Here is a 5,271-nt window from a genome sequence, read left to right as displayed (position 1 = left end):
AGAGAGACTCTTGAGAGAGAGCTAGCAAGGGCTAGAGTTTCAGCAAATCGCGTGGCGACCGTGGTCGCAAATGAGTGGAAGGATGACAATGACAAAGTCATGCCTGTCAAGCAATGGCTGCAAGAGCGAAGATTTTTGCAGGTACTGTTTGACTCGAACAAAATGCTAAGGATTCTCACTGGTTTGCTTGACTGCTTGTATTTTACCTTATTTTCATGAAATTCAAGTGCTCTGTGCGTTCCTTTTTAGAGAAAACAAATAGGAGGCTGGTCTTTTCTCAAAAGCATAAGAAATTACTAGTGCTATTTGAACATCGTTTGGAGATATAGCAAAAACATGGCTATAGATCATACATGCATTTATCATTTGAAACTCTAATTATGTCTTGATTGCACCTATGGATATATAAGAATTATCATGTTAATTACATTTCATGTCTTGACTTAAATAGTGATGCATTTGTAGGGGGAGATACAACGGTTGCGGGATAAGGTAGCTGTAGCAGAAAGAACTTCTAAGGCAGAAGCCCAGATCAAAGTATGAAATCTTACAGATCACCTTTTTTGGTTAGTCTTTTATGTTTTACACTTATTTCTAGGCTTTCCATTTCATATAAATATAACAAACAGGATAAACTAAATCTGAGGCTGAAGACATTGGAAGAAGGTCTAAAGCAAGCAGCAAGCTTATCAATAAAGCAAGTTGAGAACTCTGAGAAAAAGTTAGGGGGCCTTTCAAATGAGGAACCAAAAAAGAGATCAACATCTCAGCCAAGGGCTTCGGTTGCTGCCTATAAACTGTCAGTGCTACAGCAGCCTAATTTTGTACCAGAAGCTGTCGACACTAAGAGCCCAAAAAAGAGATCAACATCTCAGCCGAGGGCTTCTGTTGCTGCCTCAGTTTTGCAACAGCCTAATTCAGTACCAGAAGGCATTGTCACCAACAGAAATACCAAACGAACAAATAGCTTAAAAAAGAAATTTGGTACCGGAGAAAAACTGGTTAGAAAGAATCTATTGGTTCCAAAAAGCAATTTTTTTGATGACGGTGGGAAGGAGAATGCAGAAAGAGTCGCTAACTTTAATCAGAATATTAGTGCTTTTATTCAAGTAAAAACAGAGGTTTCACAGGAAGGGAAAGCCAAAGGATGTGGTGACATTGGGTCACAAAATAAGGGTGGTTCGGAAGATGGCTGTGACGTTGATATTCAAAGAAAGATAGAGGTTCCACAAGGAGTTACAGCCAAAGGATTTGGTGACATCATGCACAGAACAAGGGTGTTTCAGAGGATGCCTGCGAGATATGGTATCAGGTTTTCTGTATGACAGACTGAAAAAGGAAGTCATCAACTTAAGAATATCACATGAGGAGACAGATCGGTTGGTGAGCACTAAGGATGATGAAATCAAGGTGAACAACAAAGTTTTAGATAATGAAAAGTTGAACAACTTTATTTCTTCCTTTTTTTCTTTTTCATTGCATATGCTTGTATTCCTATGCAGTTGCTCCAGAAAAAAGTTGATGCACTAACAAAGGCAATGGAAGTGGAGTTGAAGAAGATGAGAAGAGAAGTGGCAGCCAGAGAAAAGGAAGTGTCAGTGAAGTCGGAGGATACTAAACCCAAGAAGCAAAACCCCAATCATCTCAAGAAGGTACATACTTGTTTGGCCAATTGGCCTCTTGAAGTGTGCTTAAACTAAATTTTATCTTGATTTGCTTCTCTTTTTCATTAACATGTTTCCTGTACTGTCGGGAGGGGAATGAGAGAGAGAGAGAGGTGAAATGTTCCTAGAGGAAATATTTGTAGCAAAGTAAGGTCCCACTTGGATCTAATCAGGTCTATATTGGATAATGGGGATCTAACATCACTGATTTGACTAGTTGGATGTGATCTACTAGCCATAAACTTCTTAAACACCAAATTTATATAATTTGGGAATTCCTAGCCTATACATAAGTGGTCAAATATTAGATAGTCTAAATAATATCAAATTATATATACTTTTTAGATCACTGTAGGCCAGTGATCTCCAAATCATATAATCTATTTGTGTGTAAGCTGTTTAAAGGTAACAGATGATATCTAATAGCTCAGGTCATCAATATGGGGCCAATTATCCATCTAGTCTAATCCAATCTGAGTGGAGAACCATTCGAGCGTAGCCAAGTCCAAACGTAAATATTTTTTTCTTAACTCTTATTTACAGTTTCAGTGTAATTGAAGCACTAACATCATAAATTAAGGAAACTCCCATCCTTTTTGCATAGAGATATTTTGGTGTTCCTTTATATTTGCGATTTCACAATTTTGAATTAATCATTGGAGACACCACAATGTTTCAGAAACTCTGCCAATTCACTGTCAGGTAATTCCAATATACTTAAATGCATACTTTTTATGGAATTCTTGAACTCTTATACTGCTGCTAAGCAACTGATCTATACATTTAGATTTGACTGACTTTGCTTTGCTTTCTTTAATTATGACATGGCCATTTGGTTTTGCAGTGCTGTGAAGCACCAGGAAGCCTCCACAAATGCAAGAACTTAAATTTGCAGAAGCCTCTACAAATGCAGGAACTTAAATTTGCTTTAATACTCTTTTCATCAGCCACACGCAGTGAGGTTCTCAGGTACAGCTTGGGAGAATATGATGGTTCCTAGTTAAAGAAATTTGTGTTTATGGAGCAAGGGAGAGTGCAACTCTGCAAAACTTTAGACATGCATGTTGAAAATTATATTCACAGTATGGAATGAAAGCAAATTCTGTTTTCTATAAATAGCCTTTTAAGATCGATGTCGACAAGCACTTGAAGCTGCTAATGCTGCCGACATCTCTTGGTGAAATGATTAGGATTTTTAAGTAAACGTTCCATCCTGCAAAGCATTATTTTTCTTATTTGGAAGATGATGAAGAATCCTTTGTCATCACTGACCAAGTAGTTCTTCTGTATACTTGTCAGAAGTGAACAATTTACATATTCCTTGCTTGGTCTTGCTCAAGTTGAGATATATCTTGCTTTGAGGAACGCTACCTGCAAACCAAGAACAAAACAAAGAGAGAATAATGTTTAGAATCAATTATCTTCGATGATCAATGCATGCTGAAGAGTGTACATTCACAAGGTTGATCAAAACTGTGTATCCCTTCATGGCAGAAGTTGCAGTTAGTGTACTGAAAACCAATTAGATGCACTATTGGAATTTGGAGGACAGATGCTCCTTGCTATCTGATCACTGCGTTTTGGAGCTACAATACAGCTTCCTTGAGCTTGTAGTACTAATTCTTGTCAGCCTCTACAGCCTCTACTGATGAATGCTTACGTTTCATATGCTTCTTCTATCAGCATGGGAGATATTTGCAGTCGAACAGTTTGAATTGGTCCGACTTGCAGATGCATCGTTCAGTGTTTGAGACAAGCAAATAACTAGTAATAGGGTCAACTAAGGACATCTCACAAACCTTCTTAAATTAATAGGAGAAAAAACTAACCGTTTCGCTATCGATTTGCTTCCCGTGGCTCAGAAAGACCAAAGTCTCTTTCTAGATGCTAGCCAATAGCCACCTATCAGTAATTAGTTTTATAGTTAAGCACGGAATACATGTCTATCACTAGCTCTCCTCTTGATTGCTTTGTATTGTTCATAACTTGCACCTTTTCCCATATCAAAACCAAAATTTTTTAATGCAATAAGAACTTTTAAATTCTACACGAACATCTTGATTTCTCTTCATCTCCATTGTCCCCATGGTGTATGTTAGTGGACACCAATGCAAGTCATTGACACTCTTGATCATTAGATTTATATCAGCAAGACAAGAGCCCAAAGACCGGTCTATCTTTTGGCTACATGCATTTTTAATTTCTAGTTCCTTTATCTTGAATTCTTCGGTTAGGGCTTGATGGATGGAGTTTCTACTTTTCCCCAATCCATCTGTTTCTGGACATTTGTGCAAAAGTCCGCATGCAAAGGTTTATTCACCTATCCATGCAGAAGTTTCCTATAACATTCAGTTATGATATTGTACTGTTGTGTTATCTAGAGATGGTGATTTTGATCCGGCCCATCAATGCAATCTACAAATGATCAGCTTTAAGTAGCTTCGAGTTTGACACAAATAAATTTGGATCGTAAACATATCAATCTATCTAAACTTGTTTATTAAATAAATTAGGTCTAGATTTAAATATTTGATTTATTAACTTATTTTAGCATCTTTAATAATTGAATTGGATCATAATCCAACTCATTAAAAACCTGCCTAACCTATTTAGAATATGTTTAATCCGTTTCTATCCTATTTTACCTAAACTCATTTGATATGTTTAATTTATTTAAATCTATTCGATCTGTTAAAAATTTATTTAATTTAATTTAATATATTTAATAAATAAATTATACGGATCAGATTGAATTACATGCTTAATTATAGATCATATTTATATCTAAATTTTTAACATGTTTTATAAATACATCGGATTCGGGTTGATTAATTTTAATCTGACCGTACGTCCAAAACCGTCCGTATCCAACCCGACCCGATGGTTACCCAGGTGGCGAGCATGACTTCATATTTATTTCTATGCGCTTTTTCTTTTTCCCGCATGCGTGAGCGAGATGGGAGCAATGGCGGCGGCGAATCCAGCCGGAGTTGTCTTAGCCGCCGCCGCGGCCGCCGCCGCTACCGTGGCTTCCTCCGCCGCTCTCCTCTCGTACGTCCTCCTCTCCCAACCATCGCTCGAAGTTCCCATGGAAGAGATCTCGCACAAACCCTCGAAGAAATAGGAGGAGGAGCGGCCTCGCCGCCGCCGTCGGCTATACCCCCTTATCAGAATCAACAGCCTCTCCGACGCGACGGGATGCGAGGTAAAGTTGTTCAGCTTTCACAAAGATCGCAACTCTTTTCTCTATATCTGTCGAAATTTCCATAAAGAAGATGGGAAGAAAGCCATTTGGTTCCTTCATTAACTTGGGAGATTTTTTTTTTTTTTTTTTTGCTTTTTAGATTCTGGGGAAGCCGAGTTCTTGAACCCTGGGGGGGAGCGTCAAAGACCGTGTGGCCGTTAAAATCATTGAAGAGGTGATGATCCTATCTCCTTTTTCCTTGAAAATATTCGTTGTTTCTCCGTGTAATTGTTTCCATATTAGAAAGAAAGTAAGAAACTAGCAGTAATGCAACCTTATTAACGCAGCAGGCTTTCTGTTTCCTGTGGGTTGTGCTTCATTTTTTTTTAAATAAACTCTACGTTCTTCAAATTTTTTTTTTAC

General features: G+C 37.8%; 1 pseudogene; it reads left to right on the top strand.

Moving 5' to 3' along the window:
- The first annotated feature begins 6 nt into the window (after positions 1 to 6).
- On the top strand, positions 7 to 2,984 carry LOC120109399 (annotated as a pseudogene).
- The last annotated feature ends 2,287 nt before the right edge of the window (positions 2,985 to 5,271 follow it).

The sequence above is a fragment of the Phoenix dactylifera genome, unplaced genomic scaffold (assembly GCF_009389715.1).
Source record: "Phoenix dactylifera cultivar Barhee BC4 unplaced genomic scaffold, palm_55x_up_171113_PBpolish2nd_filt_p 002116F, whole genome shotgun sequence".
Lineage (NCBI taxonomy): Eukaryota > Viridiplantae > Streptophyta > Magnoliopsida > Arecales > Arecaceae > Phoenix > Phoenix dactylifera.
The sequence above is the reverse complement of the archived record's forward strand: the minus strand, read 5'-3'. Positions and strand labels throughout refer to the sequence as shown.